Source organism: Lonchura striata, chromosome 20 (genome assembly GCF_050655825.1).
Source record: "Lonchura striata isolate lonStrDom1 chromosome 20, ASM5065582v1, whole genome shotgun sequence".
NCBI lineage: Eukaryota > Metazoa > Chordata > Aves > Passeriformes > Estrildidae > Lonchura > Lonchura striata.
Window position 1 is genome coordinate 7,228,707 of NC_140722.1, and position 24,824 is coordinate 7,253,530.

General features: G+C 44.8%; 1 long non-coding RNA gene across 3 annotated transcripts; it reads right to left on the reverse strand.

The window, feature by feature from the left end:
- Positions 1-479: 479 nt before the first annotated feature.
- LOC146765717 (uncharacterized) lies at positions 480-19,148 on the reverse strand. Of its 3 annotated transcripts, XR_014949652.1 has the most exons (5): positions 10,914-19,091; positions 3,779-3,949; positions 2,900-2,985; positions 1,698-1,910; positions 480-1,569 (listed from the first exon to the last, which is right to left on the reverse strand). It is a non-coding gene; the product is annotated as an uncharacterized LOC146765717 (long non-coding RNA). The 3 variants fall into 3 exon arrangements; XR_014949651.1 differs by having other exon boundaries at positions 480-1,910; positions 5,643-19,148; XR_014949650.1 differs by having other exon boundaries at positions 480-1,910; positions 10,914-19,119.
- Positions 19,149-24,824: the final 5,676 nt, after the last annotated feature.

Sequence of the window (24,824 nt, forward strand, 5' to 3'; positions counted from 1 at the left end):
CAGGAATTACATCTTTCCAAGGCTTCCTGACACTTTTTCCCTCAGAGAAAGTGTCATCCTAAAGCTTTTCTAATTAAGCAGCTGGGGGAGCACGTGGGCATTCTGCACACCTAATTGCCATCTAACCACTGGCCAAGAGCTGGGATTTGGGAAGATGGTGATGTTGATTAGTAGCAGGGTGACACTTGCCTCCCAGTGTCAAGCAGCCAGTCCCAGAGGTGCTTTACAAACCCAGAGGTGCACAGGAGCCCAAAAGACATTAATTGCTAAATCAGGGATTGTTTTCCCTCCCATCTGCTCCAAAGTGGCTGGGATTTGCAGAGGAGGTCACAGCAGCTGCACGTGCTCATTGTGTGCTTTCCCTGCCTGCCTATGTGCTAGCTGTGACTGCATACAAAGGTTGGTAATACAATTACACATATATCATGTTAATAAATTGTGGCATCATTTAAGTCAAAGAGAAACACAGGCATAATAAATAGTTTCATAATTAATATTTCATTATTATATTTTCTTTGTGATTTACAACTATACTGACATTGGACTAAAGTGGTTACAAATGTTTTGGTAAGAATGTCAAACCCACAAGCAATGTTAGAATAGGCACTGGCTTTTAAACTACTTTTAAACTACTTGAGAGCTGCTTAATGTGCACTGTGCATTGAGTTTAGGTCTACAACAACTGCCTTGCAAGGTTACCCTTTCTGTGACCATTTACAATAAACCTTAAAAAGGCTTCACCATCAATGCACATTTCAAACCCTAGGGATGTGTTTTATGCAGAACAGACACACACAAATCTCACAGGTGATTTGCTGAATCAGGACAATAAAGTGGGAACTATTTTCTGCCACTGCCTTGTGCTTTTCTAAGACATTGAATTTTAAATGCCCTGCCAAAGAGGAATGCTGATCTCACCACTGATGTGCTCATGTCCTCTCTGCTCAGGTACCACCCTGCCTGGATGCAGCCCAGAGGTGAGGGCCCAGCAGATCAAATCCATTGTACACTCCCACATTATAGATGTTAGCAGACAAGCTCCTCATGACCCCTCACCTTTCTGCCACGGGAAAATGCTGGGAGGCTCATTTCCTCTGAGAACAAACAGCAGCAGTTCCACATGGCAGGACAACACTCCATTGAGGAGCGCCCTTTGCGGCGCAGGTAAACAGTTGTGCAAAGCATGAGCAAAGTTCTCAAGAATTGTCAGGCTGAGGACACAAGTTTTTCATTTCTATTGACTTAGTTTAGGTGCCACAGAAGGCTCTGGGAAGAAGGATGAAAAGAAAGGCTGTGGTGATGGAGTGCCCAGCTGAGTTAATGAGAAGCAGTCGGAGCAGAGCAAAGCAAACATGGGGCTGGCTGCGGGCAGCGGGGCCGGCAGCCTGTGCCACTGTCCTTTTTGTGTTTGTGGGACACAGCCCCTGCCACCAGCTGCTCTGTGCTGCTGGAGCAGCGCTTGCAGTGATGGATGGCCTCTGTACCTCTGCCATGAACAGCCCGAGGCAGCACCCCCTTCATATCCCGGGTATCTCCCGGGTGCGCTGTGCCCGGTGTTCAGGCCCTGCACTGGGGACAGCAGGACAATGTGTGAATGGACAGACACACAGCAGCAGCTCCCTGCAGCTCCCTCCCTGGGAGAGCACTGACATACAGAGAGGTGACAGACACCAGGAGAAGGGTGCCTTATCAGTTACCTGTGGCTCACTGACTCTTTGCCTGTGGAAGGACAAGCTTCATTTTTCAGTTTAGTAGCATTCCTAGAATGTGTCTTTAGGAGGCCACGATGGTGTTCAGGCATCGGATCACCCCTGAAAGCCACCAGCCATCACCGTGGCCCGTGATGTCAGTGCTGGTCTGGGAGAGTCTCCAGAAGACAAGCAGCACCTTGCAGCCCCACATGGACGTACCTGAGAAAGGATTTAGGAAAGGAAAAGGATTTAGAGTAGCTGCCTTCAGCCATTCATTACCAAACCATGGTAACGCAGGGAAGTGAAGAGGCAGCCTACCCCCAGCACCCACAGCGCTCCCCTCAGAGACCCTCCAGAGCCGCCATTTGCCCACTCTGACAGCAGGCCCTCCACAGCCGCTCTCCAGCTGCAGCCAGCGCGGTTGGCTCTGCACTATCTTTAATTTATCACCACCCCATCCTGCGGAGAGCAGCGGCGTGTGACCCCAGCCTGTGGCCGTGCCCCGCCGCAGGGCCCCGGCCCGGGGCGGGGGCGGCTCCCGGGCCCCGGCAGCCCCGGCCGGAGCCCTCGGCGGCTCCCGGGCCCCGGCAGCCCCGGCCCGGGGCGGGGGCGGCTCCCGGGCCCCGGCAGCCCCGGCCGGAGCCCTCGGCGGCTCCCGGGCCCCGGCAGCCCCGGCCCGGGGCGGGGGCGGCTCCCGGGCCCCGGCAGCCCCGGCCGGAGCCCTCGCGGCTCCCGGGCCCCGGCAGCCCCGGCCCGGGGCGGGGGCGGCTCCCGGGCCCCGGCAGCCCCGGCCCGGGGCGGGGGCGGCTCCCGGGCCCCGGCAGCCCCGGCCCGGGGCGGGGGCGGCTCCCGGGCCCCGGCAGCCCCGGCCGGAGCCCTCGCGGCTCCCGGGCCCCGGCAGCCCCGGCCGGAGCCCTCGCGGCTCCCGGGCCCCGGCAGCCCCGGCCGGAGCCGTCGCGGCTCCCGGGCCCCGGCAGCCCCGGCCGGAGCCGTCGGCGCGCCGCTCGCCGGCGAGCTCGCAGAGCAGAGCGTGTCGTACTTCTCAAGAGTGACAAATTGCCAGGAAGGGCCCCCCCGCACCCCGGCTCTGCTATGCACAGCCCAATTCCCCCGTGCCGCATTAACAGCTAATAAAACAATAGAGCTTTTAGTGGGGAACTTCAAAGGGCTCTCCGGCAGATGAATGAATTTCGCATTTCTTCACTTACTGTCAGCACTAAGGGAGAGAAGGGCAGGCTGAGGTCGAAGGCTTCAGCAGGCAGCAGCAAACAAATACAGCCTGGTATTCGGGCTACTGCAGAAAATGGAGTGGGAAATCAGCTAAGCACTTAGCAAGTACCAGGATTTTCATCCACTCAGCTCATCCACTTCAGCTGCCTTATTTTCTTTTTTGGTTTTCAAAAAAAAGTACTATAAAAATTAAATAAACCTCCATAGTTACACCTAAACCATGGGCTGAGCCAACAACAGCTCATTTCAAAGTGGAGAATCTTTAGGCAGTCTGGCCCAAACTCAAGCAAACATAATTATTTTCAGCAACACAATTGTATTTGGTGAATGTCCCTTGAGGTCCCACAGCTAATTCATAACTATGTGTCCATCTACAAAATACATTCTTCAAACCATTAGCTCATCGTCACGTGCAGCCACAATGAGCACCTACATGAATTAAGCTGTGAACTGAGTGACTAAGAGTGGGTTAATACTGCTTAAAAGATATTTCTGGTTTAGGACATGGAGAAGGAAGTACAATTCAACAGGAAAAATGGAGAGAATAATATTGTATAGCTCAAGTTATAGAATGACAGAATTGTTTGGGGTAGATTTTAAAGCTCATCTTGTTCCTAGCCCCCTGCCATGGGCAAGGACACCTTACATTATCCCAGGTTGCTCAGATCTGTGTCCAACCTGGTCTTGAACACTTCCAGAGATGGAGCAAGCACAGCTTCTCTGGGCAACCTCTGCCAGGGCCTCACCACCCACTCAGGGAAGAATTTCTTCCTAATGTCTAATCTAAATCTTCCATCTGTCAGATTAAAACCATTCCTCCCTTGTTCTAGCACCATATGCCTGTGTAAAAAACATACCTCCTGGCCATGTTGATAAAGATGACCCTGCAGGTTGCTCTCAGATGGAGCGAGGAGAGCCCAGAGCTCAGGACCATAAATTGCACCTCCAACAGTGGTGCTCACTGGTAGAGGAGACCGTCAAAGCCACCAGCAAGAATCTGCCAGCCAAACCTTCACTTGGGGTGGAACCTAGAGGGCAGTTTGCAAGGAAATAGGGATAGAAAAGATTTTAAACAGATGAAACATCATTTCATAAAACTGCCACAAGCAGCACAGCTTAGTTTCTTATATTTCTCCTCTCTTTTCTGACCAACTGTTAAGTCACAGCCTTTACCCCCACACAGAATCTAAGGAAGAAAAGAAAAATCTGATTGTTCTGTGCATGGCTCTTTATTTATTTTTTTTTTTAATCCTTATGTAGTACATGATACCCAAAACAACAGGAATAAATTATTCTAGCTTTCAGAGCTGGCATGTTTTAGCCTCTTGAATACCATCATCTATATTCTACATCACTTCCAAGCACAGCCCAAATTGTTCTGCAAAACAGCTTTAAAGGTTGCAGTCATTTATGTTGCGCTCAAATCTGCTGCCAGGTTTTCAAAGCATTCTGCATTTGGCTGTCCTTCCAGCCACGCCTGCATTGGACACTTTTCCAAGGGCTCCCCGTGGCCGTGCAGGGACAGCGTTTGCAGGCAGGGAGCTCCCGGGGAGTGCGGCAGCGCTCAAAGCAGCCGGCTGGCAAGAGGGGAGGGAGGCTGCCTCCTGATAACTGAGCTGACAATTTCTAGGTTCTCTAAAGCCAGACCCTTCCAAGAATGCCCTTTGTTCAGCAGTTGCTCCATTCAGTCTCTCTCCCTGTTTGCTTGTAATTTATTCCTTCTAAAAGCCTTGCCCTAGGCTAGCAGAAAATGAAAACAAGGAGCTAGATTTTCTTTTTTTTTTCCTCACTTTTGCTCTTTCATCAAGAACAGTGAAAATTTGGCACAGTCAAATATTTTGTTCAGCTTTTTCTTTCAGTCTTTGAAGTCCCCTAAAGCCTTGGTAGGAGTCTAGGCTTCCACTCACATCTGCTTTCCATGAAGCCATTTACCGCACTTTATTTGTGCCATATTAGATTTTTCAGGACAGGGACAGAACTAATGAAGCATTTACATTCTTGGGAAAGTGGTATAGATACAACTACTACATTACTCTGATAGAAACAAACTATAACTGACATACTTCAAGTTCTCAAGCAAGGAGCTGTGTCATGCCACAGGCAGCAAAGACTCCTGGGCTGTTGGTTACCGTTTCTTCCTAATGCTCATTTAATATCAAACACCTTCATTGCAACCATTTACACAGTTCTTGAGGGATGCTCTAGTACCTGTAGGAAAATGAAGGCAAATGTCCTGCAAAAGGGACAGCTTAGATGAAAGCTTAATGAAAGCAAATTGTGTCTGAACAGAAGCTGCATCAGAGACAGTATCAGTGACACAGAGCACTGTCAACAAGATAATGGCATCACGCTGCTGATGAACTGCTAAAGCATTTCTTCTGCAAGCAGAAGACTAATCCCCTGACAATGCTCCATTCCAAGACCTCTACTGCTATTAGAGTAGGGAAAGGGTGTTGACTGAATCTCTGTCAGGAGGATCCTGGCAATGCCTAACAGAATATTGATTATCCTGCTGTTTTCTATTTTGCACTTCTCTCTTCAATAACCAAACCCCTCCCCTAAGACATATTTGTCTACTTCTCATAGAGAGCATTATTAAGAGAGTTCTAAGTCAGAAGTGATAAAGCAGCAACTGAGAAAAATATGCCTTGGAGGAGACAAGATCAAGAGCCCAGCAAGCTCATCCTTTGAGCATGATCTCCAATGGCCTTCTGAGCTTACCAAGGGGGAGTTTGGTAAAAAGCCAGCTGGAACTTGGAAAGTTCATCACAGGATTGCCTATCTAAGCTCAGCTCAGCTCCAATCACTGAAGCTCATGGAAGAAACATTTTTTTGGAATCCAGCCTTTTGCCATCCAGGCAAAGGACCAAATCACAATCAAATGGCAAAGTATGAAATGTGCTTGGATTTGCTCAGGCTTGGGAGGAAAAAGTCACTTATTGGTTGAGCTTGATCACAGGGGTTGTGCATCAGCAGGTGAAAGTCTTCATACTATTGCTTAACATTACTTAGGGCAGAAAAGGCCAGATCAGGCTCTCACATGTGGCTTTGAGCAGGCACATGCCAATTTTGTTGTCTATACAGACATGGAAATCACACTCCATGCATAGTAATGAACAACAGCAAGGACAGTGATAACACAGCCTCCTACCTCAGTTTTTCTGTGTTAGAAAGTGAGAGAATAAGGTGTCCAGAATGGAAGTTATTTACCACATCCTGACACTGAGAGGTAGGACTGTGGATACAAGAGGATAATCCTGGGTTTGATGGAAAGCATGGACAGGGTGCATATCCCCCAAATTTGTAAAGCCCCATTCGGTTTCCCCCACTTTGAGCTGAGCAGTGCTGATCCTCATGCTTCTGCTACATCTTTCTTCCTAACACTTCCTGCTTCCTTCTCTTTCATGGACAATGTTTTCAAGGATGGAGGACATTGAAATAACCCACAATTGCAGTTCCCAGAAGATGACAGCCATGCAAGAAGTGTCACATTCCTGTAGGACACCCTCACTGCTGCCACATGTTTTTCTACTGAATTGCACAGCCCTTACAAAAATACTGAGACATGATTCAGGTGTGTAAAAGTAGCTCAGACCCCAAAGCCTTCCCCAGGCAGGGCAGGGGATCAGGTGCCCCATCAGTGTTCAGGTGTCCCCTGTCCAGAGAGACCCAGGTCTTGCTGGGAGGAGCTTGCAACCACTAGAGCAGGGGCTGAGGTGGATGTCAGGAGGTAGGGGCCCAAGAAAGGGATGCTTTCCCCTGCTGCCCTAGCAATTCAAATTATTGCACGATGGCAGAAAATTAGGATAGGAAAAAACCACAGCGCGATGCTGAAAAAAAAAAAAAAAGAAAAATATGATTTTAAAAAATGCTGTGCCAGGTAAAACTCCTCTGCTTTGTTATTATGAGAGTTCCCAGCATTGATAATTTCTCCTAGTTGCTGGTTTGTAAGTTACTTCTGAGTAGAAAATTCAATTACATGGGCCAAGTCAACAATAATGTTTTTCCTGGCAATGGTTCATTTTGCCAGTGGAAACATTTCCCCCCTCCCTTTTCTGGACTCAGCTCTGCAAAGTTGCTAAATTCTTCCAGATCTCTGGTCTGATGTGATCATAAATATCCTGATTGTATTCAACTGATTGACAGACTGGGGATGGATTAAGTGGGGATTACAGCCTGGAATGATCAAAATGTGCTTTCATGGTCAGTAACTCTGCAATAAGTCATAGTTCCAATGTACATTAACTATATAATCTAATTAACATGGCTGTTTATGTATTTAATATTATTCTTAAAACTTTTTAATAAAAGAGGTTTTAAGGAGAATTAAATGTTATTTAAAGTATAAGGACCTGTTTCTTGAATGAACAGTAGTTTGGGGTGTGCTCTGTCATTAAGATGACTAATAAACTCTCTCTTACTATTAAAATGAGATTTGAGCAGTATGATGGGCTTAATCCTGCCCTAACTAATAGGTGTGTAAACTCAGGTTTTCTCTGTTTTATTTAAAGTTACTTCAGGTATAGTAATTCAGGGCAGAATTTAGTCCATTGGGATTAGAAAGCTACTTTTTAATCAACTGAGAATATTAAATATATGTCCATATAGGTACATAACAAAAAGTATTCTAAGGTGCTCAGCACTCAAAGATCTTACAGCTGTCATTATTTACTGAGCAGAAGCAGCAGGAATTAGCTTTATGGGTACAAATCTTAAATGTTTTACTTCACAGGTTAACATCCCCTATACATACCTAATGATATCAAACTGAATAAAACAATTCATCAAGGCAAAACTCCCAATGACAGCAATGTGTTCAGCAGCTGCACTTGTGAGTATAAAAAGATCTGGCTACTTGATGGCAAGGGCTGGGAATTATAGTGGAGATATTATGCAGTTGTCCATAAAAAATGAAATCTGAAACGAGTAAATATTTTGCAGGACATGGGGTTCTCTGCTGTCTCCAGTGCACCAGTCTCAAAAGCAGCTCCTCAGAGGTGTGGATCATATTGCTCTGCAGCTAGAGTGCTCCTCCAACACCCTTTTAAGTTTTCAGATTTTTCATTTTCACTTGAGAGGTTCCCAAGCCAGTTTACCATGGTGTGTTAGTAGTGCTGGGCCATGTGCACAGAAATCAGGGGGAGAGGGAGCTCTTCTGCCCTGCTGTCTCTCACCCACATTGGTCTCCTCCCTCCACTGCATGGCCAGCTTCCCACCTGTGTTCTTACAGCGTTTTCCTGACCTGAGACATTCTAAAAAGGAGCTCCAAAATTTCAGTTTGTCCAGCTGTTGGCTTCTGATGTCCCTCCCTGCTGCCCTCCTGGTCAGGGGATGTGCCCAGGGACAGTTTGTTCTGGTGTGTGTTCATCTCTAAACCAGGGTCAGGACAGACACCACTGACCCAGACTCAGGACCTGACCTGGAGATCAGAGAAGGGGTCAGCCCTCTGCACACCCCAAACCTGGGGTCCTGGCACAAATCACAACTCCACTGGCTGTCACCAGAGATTAGGGATGTCTTGCCTTGAGACTGACCTTAAACAAGTCAATCCATCAACACCAGGATGAAACCCACTTCAGGGCAGTGCTGATCCTCCAAGCCACAGAGAAAGCTCTGCCCAAAGTCCCTTAAATGAAGCAGGAATGTTCCAATTTAAAGGAATTAAAAACATTTTTAAAATGTGATGGTTCCCATCATACCAAGTCCCTGCACAGTGCACTGCCCGACAAACCTGATTATTCTCCAGCCAGCCAGGGGCTTAGAAAGTATGTTGAGCACTCAAACCATTTTAGATCCCACTGCACTGTACATACCCAGAATTCGAGCAGAGTTCACATTCAAGGGCTTATAAAAACTTGAACACACTCCAATAACTTAAATCACTCAGTGAGGTTTATAGTGATTTAAAGCCATTGGAACTCTCCACGTTTGGTGCACAAGGGCTCCAGCTTGGAAAAGAATCAAGGCATGTTCCAGCATGGCAGCTCCAGGCATATTGAATCAATTTCAGCATGTAAAAATAATTAACAATGATAAAAATACATTAATAATGCTGTAATTATAAGGCCAGACCAAAGTTTCAGCCTGAAGAAAAAAAAAAAAAGAAGAAGAAATTCAGCAAGGATTGTGAACGGCTTGGGCTGGGAACTAATGAGGGATTTCAGTGACAGGAAAATGAATTGAGGCAAATCAAGGGTAAGGAGCAAAGGAAGATCACATTTGTCAGTAGTTTAAAAAAGTTATATTGGTCTGAACTGCAGGACTTGCTAAATTCTGCCCTGGAGGTGTGCCAGCTCAGCACTGCTAGGCCAAGGGATCAGAAACAACCAAGGTCCAAGTTCTTGCAAGCCATCAGGACAAAGATCAAATGCTATATATCATAGAGCTGGCTCATAAATCTCCACTTTCTAGTAGCTTTGAGTAGGGAGGCCAAAAGTAGCACCTGTCTGGAAAGGATGCCACGCTGTCTGAAGGATGCTTTTCCAGACCCAGCTCTGTCCCTGTAGGGTGATGTCAATCCCCCAGGGCACAACAGGGCTTTGGCTACTACTTCATGAACTTTCCAGCACCTGGTACAGTGGCTTGGACCAGCACAAGGAAATGCCTGAGGCTACAGGAATAAATACTGCTGGGGACATTAACCACCAAATGATTTAATCACATCAAACAACTGATTTGTTTTGGTCAGCAGTCCAGGATGATTCTTATTTCATCAAGGCTGATTCATCCATCCCACTATGAACTCAGACATCGTGCAGGTGCCTCCTTGAGCCTTCCAATAACACTCTGCAGAAAATTTTGTAAAATAAACTAACAGCACAATGTCTGTCCATGGCTGTGAGAAAAAAAAAAAAAAAAGCAAAAATAAAAATTTCTAATGCACTTTGTTTGAGAGAGAAGGGTTGGGCATAGACAGGTGATGTTACCTTTTTGTAGGGGAAAGACATGTTAATTACCCTGGCAGAAGTATTTTTTAGTATTTTTTCATTGTTCATGTTAAGGTGAGTTTCTGCACACAGAAGATAGTGACTCTGTTCCCAGAGCCACCAAAAAAAAAAACAAAATCCTTATCATACGCCATTATATCCCCAATTCTACTGCAGTTTTGAAATTAACTTTTTGCTTTAGCACAAATTCCCATCTCATTTTCTGTGAAACACAGCAGAGCTCAGGACAAATGCAACCAGGAGAGATTTTTATGGAGGAAAAAAAAGCCTGTAAATCCTTTACTATCTTTAATCATGAAAATAATTCAGTTGCTGCAAACCTGATATTAATGGCAAGGGCCCAAGGACCTTGCAATTCACAAAAGCACTGAAGGGATCCATAAAGAGTGGCTGGCTATGAGGAATTTACACTTGTTTTTTAAAGGGAGTAAAAATGTGGCTGTAGCAATTTAGGAGAGTTTATATATTCTGGCCTCAGAGAGATTTAAATCACTCAGTTGAGAAAGATGCGTTGGTGCATTAGTGAGCCTTCAGGCAATGCAAAAGGCCAGCAGATTTTATATCACAGGAGCATTTTGGGCAGAGAGTGCCCTGAAATCTTGCTCTGCCCCTAAGTGGAGTCCCTGACTCACACTCAGAGCATCCTCCCAAATTCCCCCGTGTCCCTTCCACCCCTCCACACCCCCAGGAGGGCCCCTCACCCCCAGCTCAGGTCCCCCAGCTCCCCTGGAGCAGCCCCTCACATCATCCAGTGCCTGGGAGGTCCCTTGGTCCCCTGGGATGGCCAGGAGCCCTTGGCCAACAGAAACATCCAGGACAGGGAGGCCCAGGAAGAAAAGTGCTTTCAGAGGGCTCAAGATAAGACGTGGTCTTTGGGAGATAATGACAATCCCCAGCCTCACAGCATGCAGGACTAATTGCAAAGCCCATCTCCCTGACCCAGGCTTCCCACTCTAAGCCCTTCTCTGTTTCTCATATTCACTTGCTAATTCTGTTCAAGCATTTTAATCCCACCTACTGCCAGGACAGAAAAATAAGAACTTACTGTTTGGAAACCAAGCTAGTAAAAACACAAGAATGCAGTGAAGGAAGAGCTGCTGCCGTGCAAGGGCCGTGATCTCTGGTTCTGCAGGATCTCAGCGCCCTGACCTGGGTGCCCCACGCTGCCCATCTGCAGCCTGGCTTCAACACCACAGCTGTCAACTGCCTTCAGTGTCACACAGCTCTGACAAGAAATGCCATCAGACCCTGCTCCCTCTGACAAAGATTTTCTGGCAGACTGCAAGAATTCAGTGTGTGACATTTCTGCTGTTTGCAGGGGAGGTGACGCAGCAGCCAGACCTGGAGCTAGAGAAACCCAGGAACAAACACCTGATGCTGAGAAATTTAACACAACACTGACAAAAGCATCTGGCTCTCAAGTGGCACAAGCTTTGCAGCTCAAAGAGCCACAATTTCACCTCTGCATCTCCCAAAGCTGCCATCCCAGGAAAAGCCCAGTTGACTTTTTTGGCTGCTCACACCCCCCAGTCTTGGGAAGAAGTATGGGGAAAGGCACTTTCCTCGTTCAGCTTTGGGTGTGTGTTTTATTTGCCTTGCCTTGATGCCCTCAGGGTGGTTGTTGGCTGTAGTAGATGGTGGGTTTTATTTTTCTGACTGGTTGTACCCCTCTTGAGAGAAGTTGTTACAGTTGTAGTTGTATTTTTCCAGCTTTTCCAAGCTTACCAGCTCCCCAGGGTGCTGTTTGCCTGAGTGGTTTGGTACAGTTTTATTTTTACAATAACTATTACACTTTTAAATTTTATTTTTGTATGTTAATTAAATACTTTTTAATCACAATGCAGACACAGTTACAGGGGCCAAGAAAAATACGTAAACAAGAAGAGAATCCAAACATATATCTGCCCAGCATGATACAGAAAAACTTTCCAAACCCAAGTTCAGCCTAGCCCAGCCCTGGATCTCTGCATTAAAAGTTTAACAGCAGAACTCAGCCACCAGTAGTCTGAGCTTCACTACAAAGCTTTTCCTTGCCTTATGGAGCAGGAAGGTAAAATGCCCAGAGAGCAGCACTGGCATATGAAAAATGCTGACCTGTGGCAAAAAATCTGCCCACCCCAGTGTCAAATCAGAGAAAAATATCCTAAAATTTTCTGAAATAGCATTTGTCAGATCATGCTGAAGAAATGCTGAAATTGTGCAGCAAATGTGACTTGTTTCTAACCCCTGGAGCTGGGCACCTGTCAGGTAGGCCCAGCTCAATCAACTGTGCCATACATTTTCTCCTATTCCAGTGCTTGCCACAGTAAATTCCACAGGGAATCAGCTTGCCCACCTATGCAAATGCATCAGAAATGAAGCAAAGAGTCTGGAGAGACACCTCTTTAGAGTGCTAGTGCTGTAAAATTCTTGCCATGCCTGAGAAATAAAATGTGAGGTTTAATTTAAAATGAGAGATATTAGAATGGCGAGCTGCAGGTGATGAGGTGATGGCGTTTCCTTGGCTCAGGGCCAGGAGGGTAGGAAAAGAAAACAAGGGAGATGCATTATATCCTACATACCTTGGCAGCCCAACAAAGTGACACTCATGTAGGGCTCATGAGCGAGGCAATTAATGACAGGGAAGTGGCAGAAAGAGCACTGTAAGAAATTAAAGCTGAAGTTCAAAAGCACAGGAGAGACAAGACCAATGAAAAAAAAATCCAGCAGCAGTGTGTATGTGAAAAGTCAGAGCAGTAGTATGCAGTGAAAGTGGAAAAGGTATTTCTTCTGAGAACCTGTGTGTCATCCTTGCATACCTGTCACCTCCTCATTTTTAAATGTTTGACTAAAGTGGTGATTTTTTTTAATATCGCCATATATCTTAATCAAGTAAGTGGTGAACACAGTGGTGCTGGGTTAACAGCTGGACCCAGTGACCTCAGAGGTCTTTTCCAACCTTAATGATTCTGTGAAAGACTGGGAATGGCACAGGTTGGAACAGCTGATCATGAGCACCCCTTGTCCTCAAAAACAGGCTTTCTACAACATTCTCAGATTTACCTGATGCAAACCACAGCAATGGTGTAATCTGGATATGTACAAAGGGTAAATAATAGTATTTCAGATGAACACACATCCATTTCTATTGCCAGCACAGTGGGGGAACCACCACCCACCTCAATGGGGAGTGAACCCTGCTGGAGACAAGCAATGGGTGACTGTGCTCCCATTTTGGCTTTCCTGTTGCTGGCATGAGCAGTGGCTCTGGTAGTCCCTAGGCAGGGAATTTTACTGCTCTCTGTGCCTGTTGTGGGCCCAAAGGCCCTTGCAATCATTTGGAGAATTTTTGAGGCTGAGTCACATCAGAATGATATTTTCTTCCTATAAACTAGTATTACCACCGAAACTACTACTCTTTAGCCTGAAAAACCAATTCTAAAATAATGTCCAGTCTCTCAATTTAAAGATGGGCAGAAAGATGAAAGCAGTATAACTACATAAAACCTGTTTTAACTAAAATAGTTTGTTTCATGATATTACAAAGAAGATTTGAAAGACAACATTTTATTGGAAAAGTCTATTTTTAGTTATTTCCCACAATTAAGTTTATTCTAAGCTTGTTCTCTTTTTCATGGTGATGGGCTGTGCTTCCCTTCAGCAGAAACTGCACAGTATACCTGGCATGTGATGGAATTATCAAATCTGCTGTAAATAATTTTTTAGTTATTTATAGCAAATTGATTAGAGCTTTTCTGAACAGGCAGCAGCTCTTCCACTCATAATTTGTCCAAAAAGACAACAACAAGGCTCAGCTGCTCAGCTGCCAAGCAAAAAGGTCAAATTACTGACCTCCATTTTGGGATATCAGTTACAGCCACCTCAGCACTCCCCACTGCTGCTGCAGTTGTCTTCTAAATATAGCTGCTCTCACTTGCAGGATATTCTCTCCTTGTACACAATGCCAATATGGTTCATCACTCCCCCAGGAAAGCCTATCACAGGATACTGGCAGTATTTATCATTAAAAGTTACAGGCTTTCTGCTGTTTTATTTATTGAGTGTTGACAGAGACTTTGGTTCTGCTGGTACACCCAAGTAAAGACAACACTGTTTGAACAGCCTAAGCCTAAACTAGCAAAGCTGGGATGTGTAAGTTGGCCCAAATTAAATCAGATGTGTGGCTCAACAAAATCTCAAGTCATTTTGCACAGAAAAATTAGGTCCATAGATATTTTCTACACTGAAGACTATTTTACATCTCTCTCAAATCACAGGAGCACAAATTAATCTGAAACTCATAATTCAGCTAGACCAGTCAAAGAAATTCAGAACTGGGAAATAAGACCTGGACAAGTCCCCATGGAAGCAACTCAGCTGCCCATGGGCCTCCTTTCATCTCCAGCACAACAGATGGTGGGGACAAAGCCAACCCCAGAGCTGCATTCTGGCTTGGCCTAATTTTAGACACAAACGTGTTATTCACAAGAAAGTCTCGAGGTGTCTATTGGTTTGGGAAGTCACAACACAACAGAGGGAGACTGATCCATCTTTCTTCAGGGAAAACCCAGTGCTGTTTGCCAGTGTGCCATAGCCTGGGGCAACCAGGGACTGAACAACACATTCCTGCACAGTGGCCTCCCTTCCTCTCCTGCTACAGCAACATAAACATATAAAACTTCTGTCTCTAGAGGATCTTTTTTTTTTTTTTTAAACTAATAGCTGTAGGGATCCCTTAGTACCAACAGTTACCTACAGAGCTCACCCTGCAAGGATAAACACCAAGTGATTTCACTGCCCATCATCTGGGACCAAGGTTGGACTTCAGGGACAAAGTAAAAAGTATTTCAAAATATGCAAGGGATAAGTGGGTGAGTTTGGCTTGTGCAAGGCATTTTTGACATTCCCACATCTCAAATGTCCAGAGCTTAAACACAAACAAAATCAGTGGAGATTTAAAGAACTTTGACCCTATATTCTTCTTGCTTTTCATTTCACAAGGAGAAGCCAAAAGCCCCTCATGCATGCTTCCAGGCACAGGCTGAGCACCCTGGCTCAGGCCATCTTTCCATCTCTTCCACGGGATGAAACTCCCCACTGGAGCCTGGCCAGGCTGCCCAGGGCATGTTGTGCTTGTTTTCATATCTGCAGTCTCAGCAGAGCAGTGAATAAGTGCTGTCAGGAGTGTTGAACAAACATTATACTTGAATTTTCACTGGGCTCTTATGGGCTCAGAACAAAAGCCTGGATCTGAACCCACAGAAATTTTGGGGCATGTCAAATCTGAATCCAGATCTGAAACTTGAGGCTGGATTTCCACCTCTAGGGTTTCAGTTAGAGTTCAGTTCATAAACACTTCTGCCATGGCCTTTTTCTACTTTACTCCACCATGAATCAAGAGTTGCTGCCATGGAATTAAGCTAGACCTTATCACAAGTGGGAATAAATCAAAGTTTACTCATGTCACCAGCCTTACCTTTTTTGCTCTTTCATTTCTATAATATATCTATCTTATATATATAAAATATATAGTGCAGTCATGGACAGTGTCTCAAATGTACACAGATTGTGAGCACAGCCCTGGGCTAAAGCGTGGTGAAATGATGGTAGGAGGAGGTGAGATTAAACAGAACAAAGGCTCAGCAGAAGAACAAAAAGTATTCAAAAGTGGTCATAAAAATTCATATACCTCCTCTTCAAATGCTCTGCACACACTGCAGACCCCCCTGACTGTTCAAGCCTTGCACACATCCACCAACAAAATGTTCTTGCTCATGAGCTCCTCACCAAAAATTCAGCTCCCGAGCTTTGCTTGCCATTCAGAGCAGGCAGGTGTCACATGTTTGAGATTTCACCAGGCAAAGTGATCCCATGAAATAATAAACTATTTAACATAAATTAAGAAAAGCTGCCTATGGGCTTGTAACAGTAGAACTCCAAACCTGCATACCCTGTCTCCAAGCATATTGCTATAAGAACCACTGTAAAGCTTTTCTGCTCCCTCCCCATGGAGAGGAGAATTTGAAATGAAAGATGCTCCCCAATCTGCCCCTAAAGCTCTGTGAAATGGGGAGCTCACAGTACCAACACACTGCCTCATCACACAAGGTGATGCTATCACCCTTCCTGCTCCCCTGAGTTTTGGATGCTGGTAGTCTCAGTCCTGCGTTACAAATTCCCCACTCACTGAAGACTCTGTGGTAGAAGGTCTAACAAGGATTTTTATTCTTTGCTGGCCATTTTCATGGCATGGTATCTTTTTAAGGCTAAAATGTGTTAGGCAGATCCTTCCCACAGCTGATGTAACCTGCTTGTGCCTTTCCTCTAGGATCCAATAGCTTCTCTGCATGCTTTGCTGTGATTGTTCATTACCTCCAGGGCACAGTATTATTTTCTATTTGCAGAAGGAAAAAAAGAAAATGAGCCGGTTGTGAGGGGAGCAAGCAGATATAAACCATCATCTAGTTCATCAAAAAACTTTTCACTAACCCTTTGCATATTCAGTGCTTCAGGGGTTAATAAAGTCTCTTAGAAAGCAAAAGGTTTCCATCTGTAATTGGATCCTTTGTATGTGCTTTCCGCTGTAGGAATCAACTTAGCATTGACATCCTCGTAAAAATTTCCATTAGATCGAGCACTGAATGCCCACTAAGGCTCTGTGTGGTTTTGCAATTGATTCACTGAATGAAATCTTATCTAAAATCTTTTTATTTTATGCTATTATGGGCACAAGGGAAAATAGTGATGTAAAAATTTTCACTGCTTAGTTAATGCACAGTGCCTCTTGGAAATGGCCTTCAGGTTAGCTAAAAAGATTGCCATTTCTATTTCCCACTATTTTGTTTCATATTACCAGTAATTGAAAAATGTTTCATTTCTTACTGAGTTACATATTGACACTTCAAATTGAATTCAGAACCTTTATCTTTAATCTTCTCATTAGATCTCTTCAGACAGCAGCTCATGCTTTTGAGAGCAGGAAGACACAGTTAATCTGTTGCATTTTTTTCAGCAAGAGATAATTTTCACAAGACATAAGTAAAGCTGTTCTTATGCTTTAAAGATACAAAAAGCAGCCTGGCCACATGGAAGCTACAAACCAGACCTTGTATTGCCAGTGTCCCTTCAGTAGGGATGCTCCCCAGAGAAAGGTGGGTCAAAATATTGTTTACAAAAAATGTCAAATTCTTTATTCTTTAAAATTATATCAAAACAAGAACAGGGAGAACTGAAGGGAAATAACATTTTGTCTTTAAGATCTACAGGTATATATAGATTATCCACTACATCTTTTCCTTCTTTACAAGTTTGTGAAGAATAATCACCCAAACCAAATTCAGAAGTTGAAGCTAGAATGAAGGCTGAACTGAGACACTGTCAGAATTCTTTGCAATTACTTCTTATGTCCTCTCAGCCAAGCAGATTGGACATTCCCATCCATCCACCTCAGCCACAAAGAGAAGCAGCTACTCACAGCCTGTACTCAGGGTGCACCCAGCCATAACCTCAAACCGGGGCCAGAAGCCCTCATACAACACCTGCACACTCACCCCAGTGCACAACTGCCCAGATGTGCCCAGTGCCAGCACATTTTGCACAAATATCTGCACTCAGCACACGGACACATGGTCTGCACATGGCTCCTGTGCACAGTCTATATCTGAAACTAACAGGTTTATTTTCCTTTTCTCTTCACTGGTTCTGGCCTGGAAACATCTCATGTCCCAAAAGCTGTTGCAGCATCCCTTACTCCAAGCTGGAAGACATTTGGGCCACTAAGTAACACCATTTCAATTTAAACAGGAGATCCTCATGGTCTGCTCTTGGACACCTCACAAAGTGGACAGGAGTAATAGCAACAACAATAATATGTTTGCCTCTGCCTCCCTGCCTCTCATTTCAGTTGCTGGAGGTCTTTGCAGTGCTTAGAGATGAAAATAAAACAATCCTGTGCCCTGCTGCTGGAGGGAAGGCAATGGAGCACTGGAGCAGCCAGGGGCAGTGTAAGGCTGTGCCAGCCTGGAAGAAACTTCTCATCCCAGGGTGCAGAACGTGCCCTGCCCCTTGGACTGGAGGCAACTGAGGGAAGAGGAGCAGCCTCCAGCCATGTTCATGATGTCTGAATGATCCCTGTCTGCCCAAGTTTCTCCACAGGAGGAATCTCCACTCTCTATGCTATACAGTTCTCTACACAATATTCAATGATAATTGGAAAATATCCTAGCAATGCTGTGTTGTCAAGTTTCCAAACATCTATTTCAAGCTGAGCTGGTTGGCAATTTTCTGAATTTTTTCTCTGAGAAAGTTACCTTCCTAATTTTTTTTTGGATAACCTTAAATTTTTCTTTTAAATCAATCTCAGACTTCAAAATTAAATTGTAGAGCTTTTACTCCAAGTGTTTTGAGAGCTCTATCCTTTCCTCTGCTTCCCTCACCTCCTGAGTGCAAAAACATGAGCAAGTAGAACAAGATAGCAGGAAAGAAATGATAAAAAAAACAAACAAAGGTAGAACCAAACCCAAAATTTCAAAATAAATTTTCTTGTTTTCATGAGTTTTCTACTGAAAATGCCAAACCCAGTTCTTTTTCACAAAACAATTTTTAAAGTAATATTAATGAAAACAGTCATTTTTCCTAACAACTCACATCTGGCCTGAGTAATCCTGAAGGCACCTGACATTAGACGAGCCATGGGACCATTGGCTCAGCAGTGATATTTGTCATTAGTCCAGCAAGAAACCTCAAACTGGCAGAATTTTCATTCTCTGCATACACGAACACACACAGTGTGACCACAGCCTGGAAACTCCCCAAGACGACAAATGAGCTGAATCCCAGATTTCATTTCAAAGCCAACCTCAGAATTTCCATGGTGCGTTGAGCCCTCCAGCCTTCCATCCAGAAATCAATGAGGTGACATTGGCATGGAATAAAAATAATGTAGTGATGAAACAGGGCCCTAAAGTACTTCGCAGTGACATTTTAAAAACTGAATGCCATGTGAAAAAAATGAAGTCAAATGCCCTTTAATCTCCATAACTCTGTAGTGTCACAGTCTAATTAAACCCTCAGCCTTCTGCTGACTTAGAGCTACACGCACTGAAAAAGGATGCCCTGTGATAGACATTATTAGGTGACCTCCTCCACCCCAACATCTGTATAAGTGCCCTTAGCTCTAATGAATGCACGTGCTGGAAGAATGACGGGATTTCCTACAAGCTCAAATTCACCCCATAAACTGCAGAGCATTGCTAATGTTTCTGTCTGTCCTGCTAAAATCCCATCCCCGGATCAGACAGGCAGAAGGAAAGAGCTGGACCCCTCAGCTGAAGCTCTGTGCAGTTTCCTTTAATATAAATCTAATACAGGAATAACAGCAATTTATAACCCAGGCAGCCAGAACGCAGTGAAATGGAGCAAGCAGCCAGTTCACAGCCTCAACAGTGCTTCTGAGACTGAAATGCAATTTCTGGCCCCAGAGGGTGGTTTTGGGAGAGTGATTCCACCGTGCTCACATTTCTGCTAGACACCATTTCTGCCCCCAGAACACAGACTTGCACTCCAAGCAGGAAAATCTTTCCTTTGGCCGTGGCCTCTTCCCCATCCACACGATCAAACCAGGTGCAGAGAGAGAAGCCACAGAGTGGGTCACCATGCTGCTAAAATTCCTGTCTCAGGCAGCAGCTTCATTTGGTCCCTTCTCCCCCATCACTGAGCTCAGCACTTTTGGGAACACACTTGTCACATGGCTTGACACCATTTCTCCCTCTATCTCCATCCATGTCTCTGTGCAATTCAGGAGCTCTGCAATATAATGTTTTGAAGACCAATAGTATTAATGAAATTATTACTAAAGCAACCAGCTCTCTCCCAAAGACCCTCTTGTCAGTAGGGATTAAATGCCCACTGGTTTTAATGGACATAATACCAGTAGGAAACAGCCCTGCTTGTTTCAGGGAGAAAAGGACAGATTTGTCCTTCTTCTCTGATGTATTTACCAGTGGACATTTCTATTACTCTGCATTCTCACTTCCCTTCCAGACCTCAAATGCCCCACGTTGAGCTAAGGCACCATTCAAATTCCTTGCATAGAAACTTTAGAAAGCATAAACAATAATAAAATTGTGTTAAAACACACCCCTGCTTGCAGTAGAGATCCATAATCATAGATCACCCCAACACAAAGTTTTCACAACCCAGTTTGAGACATTCCCCAGGTTACCCAGCAAATCCAGGATGGACTAGAGAAGATTCACCTCCTTCTAGCCAGGCTTGCTACAGCTGCCTGCCTTTCCCAGTAGATGAATGCACCCAGTCAGACTGTGTTGCTGTCAAAAAGTCATTCCCCTTGCATCTTTTGGAGGAAGGTCCACACTTCAGCAAGCAAAGCCAGGGGCTACAAGGCAGCAAAGAGGGAGCAGGGGAGAAAGCTGGCTGGAGATATGGATGGGACCGTAAATGGGATCATTCATTCACCGATGGAACTACACCAAATGCATCCTTATCCTATGACTATTGCAAGGTGCAGATGGATTTTCAAAGCAGTTTCAGGGGCTTGAGCCCCAGGTTTGCTCTTTGCAGTGAACCTCTACACCTGGCTTGGCAGGATGAATGATTCACAGGTAGATGCTGCCAGCCTCCTTCTCTGTGCACCTCCCGGGGAATGCAGGCACTGAGGTGCTGCACAGGGAAGGAACAGCCCACAACACCCAGCCAAGACATTTCTAGGAGAAGGGCCCTGGCACCATGCACTGGGGCTGGCAGAGAGGGAACCTGTGGCAAGAAAGCAGCAAAGAGCCAATTTCTGTGCTGGCACCTCTTGAGCAAGAAGAGAACATGTATCCACAGGCCACAGTGCTCATGATTTACACTGACATGAGTAAGATCAGAACCAGGCCCTGGTGCTTTGTTACAACAGTAAACACGACAGGGAGCTTTGCCTCTCCTCCTCAGGGTATATCCCTATGCCTTTGTGGTACCAGCACAATAAATAATGCATTCCTGGAAAAGGAGATCCAAGGAGCTTTCCATAAACAATTCAGGGTTTCTCCTTTAAAAATCTCTGAAATATATTCTTAATGCCTGAGCCATGTAAGTCATTAGGTTTCTGTCAATGTGCTCAATACATATGTATGTGCCAGAGACCAGAATCCTGGTGGAGTCTGTACTCCAGGACATCTATAAAAGAAAATTGCAGTTGAAGTGTCCAAAACAATGATCTGTGGGTGGTCCTCTGGTAAGCAGATGGGTTTCTACAGCGCACATATAGCTACTAGCAACAAACACCTCCTTGTTTTGGTCTCAGTAGCCTCTGAATGTAAAGAAGAGTTAGTGCACAGAGGATTCACTGCCTACAGATTAGCAGTTCATGTATCTTTGTAAGACAGAGTGTGCAATCCTATCTAGGCAGGTTTGAGAGTTCTAATTGCATTCTCACTCCAAATGGAGCTCCTTATAGACATTTATCATCATAAAATAACATCTGACACATGTGTTCTCACATGGCATAATGTCTTCCAGGGGACACCAAACCAGGACAGGTAGGGTGAAAAAGGAAATGAAAACCTCTTTTCCTTAGACTCCTGGAGACACCAATACAGCCAGTGGCATGATCTGCCTGCTCTGAGCACAGAGCCAGCACGGAGACTCCTCAGTCCAAGTTTTCTTTCAAACAAACCATCAAGTATCACCTTGAACATGGCAGTTTAACCTAAACAGTGCTGCTCTTCTGATTTGGGAAGAACAGTTGCAGAAAGAAAATTGAGGTAGAGAGAAGAGTGAGGGATGGAGACAGGGAAAGGGCTGTCAGGAAGGTCAGAAACCTTTTAAAGGGAGCCCATGAAGACTCACACATGCCAGGGAATTAATGAGGGAGGGAGACAGGTTTAATCCACACATGCTCCCAGCTAGACAGCTGCCAAGTGGCCACAGCATCTCCCAAATCCTCTGCACACCTGGGAACAGCCCACACCTTTCTGGATGTGATAAGAAGATAGAGCAGGTTCACCAAGTACTGTTGTTCTGCATTTCCACATAGAAATGTTGCCTTTTATGGGGCTTTAGAAAATTCAGCTGAATTGACCAACTGGCCTCTTGAAACTTCCTGCCTTCATAGGTCTTTGAGAGTAAAAATTACCTGTGTAAAAATAAACTGATTCTCGTTTACAGCTCACTGTATGGACAGAGATTACTTTAACCCTCTTGGCTTTAGCCCTTATTTAGTCCACAAGGATCATTGTTGGAATGGGACAGTTTGTCCAAAAAAGCACTGAAATTATGAATGTTCTAAAACATTCACTCCAAAGTGAATTAGTTCATAAGCACTTCCAGAGCACATGATGTTTCATATTGCAGAGCATGCCTTAAATTTTCCATCTGGGTGAAAATCCTGGAAGATGTCACCAGTTAATTCTGAGAAGTGAGAGTGTCATTAGCATGTTGCTTTAATTGTGTTTTAAATATTATATTAAACAATTTTTTGTACATTTCCTAAGAAGAGTCTTCTTTCATGAGGTGTCCCAAATCTCATGTCAACTTACTATGGCTCAGATGTGTACATCAAATCAAATTAGCACATTCCAAACTTCATTTCCACTGAAACACAATCAATTGTAACTTATTTTTGAATCACGCTGCTCTCTCTAATTGTTAGCTCCAGCCTCTGCTGAATAGGTGGTTAAGCAAATTATTCTATCTCACATATGAAAATTGTGCTATTTATGCTGGCAGCTTTCACGGTTACTGATGAGGTTCTCAAGCTAATGAAATAATGAAAACACAAAACAGATTTAGTTTTCTTAATAAGGAAAAAGATAATGAACTAAAATTAAAACTGAAACTCGCACTATACACATAGTTACTGTAATATCATTTCTTCTTTAAATTAATGCCCATGCTTTTTTATTTTATTTTTTACATGCCAGTGACAAAGCTAGTTAAAAATCCACTTCAACCATGGTAATGTAAAGATGCTATTACTTTATTGCATTTTTTGTAATGTAATTATGGGACATACAGTTTCAGTGACTTTTCTGTGTGATTAGTCATACATGAAAGGGTAACACTTTGATTAGACACTGTGCTTGACTTCATGGAAGGGGAAAGGTGAAGATGGAAGAAAATGACTTTTGGTCACCTTTACATCCTTCTATCCATGCCTTGATGGATAGGCACCTAAGGGCTGGCACCTTCCTGGTGCAAATCTCCTGGGATTTGCCTTGCTGGAGCCCTGCAATGCAAGCCAGTTTCCTCACCCACCACTGAGCCAGAGATCTGGCTCATGAGGAAGCCTTGCCAAGGAGAAAGTCCAGCCACACTGTGCTTAAAAACTCCATCTTTTCACCCCAGGGCCAAAGCGAGGAGGAAAATTCAATGTGCCTTTGTCACCTGTGTGGCAAAGCCTTCTTGCTTCCTCTGGTTTGCACATGTTGGGTCTGAAAGGGCTTGGCAATACTGTTTTTCTGTGTCCCTCATGGTCCCCACGGGCAGGCCAAGGACTATGGGGCTCCAGCTAAGGCTGAGCTGCTGCTCCATGGGTCGAGCCAGGAAGGAACCCAGCCACAGCTGCCTGGGCTGTAACTGGAGATACCCCCTGGCACCACTTCAGAGCTGGAAGCCTACAAGTATGTGGTCCCTCTGGTTTTGAAATATGTACTTCTAGAGCTTAGCACCATTGGTTTTCATTGCAGAGAGATTTTGGCTGGGAATACAAAATCTGAGAAATTTGATACAGGGAAACTGTCAGGGTATATTGGTGTTTCTGTCAAATAACCTGCACAACAGGTCCAGAAGATGCTTCATGTGTCTGTGACATGTCTTTAGAGTTTTGCAGGTTACCAGCTGGATCCTGAATTAATTCCTCAACCCTATCAGTGAAGTTTTCTTGAGGAAGAGCAAGGAAGAGGAGCAACAGCAGAGCTGAGTGCCAAGAGTTCTGTCTGCCTGAGGATCCCAGTGCTGGCACATCATGCAGTGGCCCTGCTTTGCTGTATTAGGAAATTGCTTCTGAAGCCCCTCAGGCTCCCACTCCCTCGCTGAACTCTCAGCTCACACATCCCTTCTCTATGCTGCAGCACCCAGTTTTGTCCTTAACCTAAAACAATTATACATTCCTGTCAATAAATACCATACCATGAATTAGCAGGCTTGCTGGCTCTGTGCCTGCCAGTGCAGGAGGAAATGGCCTCATAAATATTTGTGCAAGACATCAATAAATTTGAAGTGTTGACTCGAGTACTCAGCTTCCCTATCTGAGACCTGGAGCAGAGCTTCCGGAGTTCACATGTGCCTGCCGCGAGGGAGGAGGCCAGCGAAATCCCCGAGATGCTGAAACTGGAGATGCAGAGAGAAACCCCACATAAACCCCCCAGCAAAGTCCCTTCATGCTCCTGATCCAGGTGGAAAAGGTCCTTGCAATTCAGACAGGGGAGGTTTTGAGAAGGAAGGTGTTCCCTTGCCCACTGCTGCTCCTTGTTTTGTTTTGTTTTGTTTTGTTTTGTTTTGTTTTTTTAATTTTCTTTTTCTTTTTCTTTTTCTTTTTTTTTTTTTTTTCTGTTTATTACTACAGAAAAACCATTGTTGTAGAGCTTCATGTGTCCAGTGAGCTGGGCAACCCCCTCCAGCAGAGGTGGGCACAAGACCCAGAGGAGGATGGGTCACTGTGAGCCTGCTTCATGCTGTACAGCTTCAGAACACAGGGACATTGGTGTCAGGAGCTCCCCGTGTGCTTCTGAGATCAGAATTATTTAATCTAGGTTAAAAATATTATTTTTAGCTGCTCTACTGTCATAATGCTTAAGGGGCATGACATCTGACTGTGGGCTGTTTTGCTGCCATTGGGGTACTACTCCCCAGCCTGGATATTCAGAAGCCTTTTGACTTCACTACCAACATGCCCAGGTTTGCAAGCTTTTTTTTTGAGGAATTGCTCCTTTTTGTAACACCCCCACATTTGCATTAGTGCTGGATGCTCTTCTCC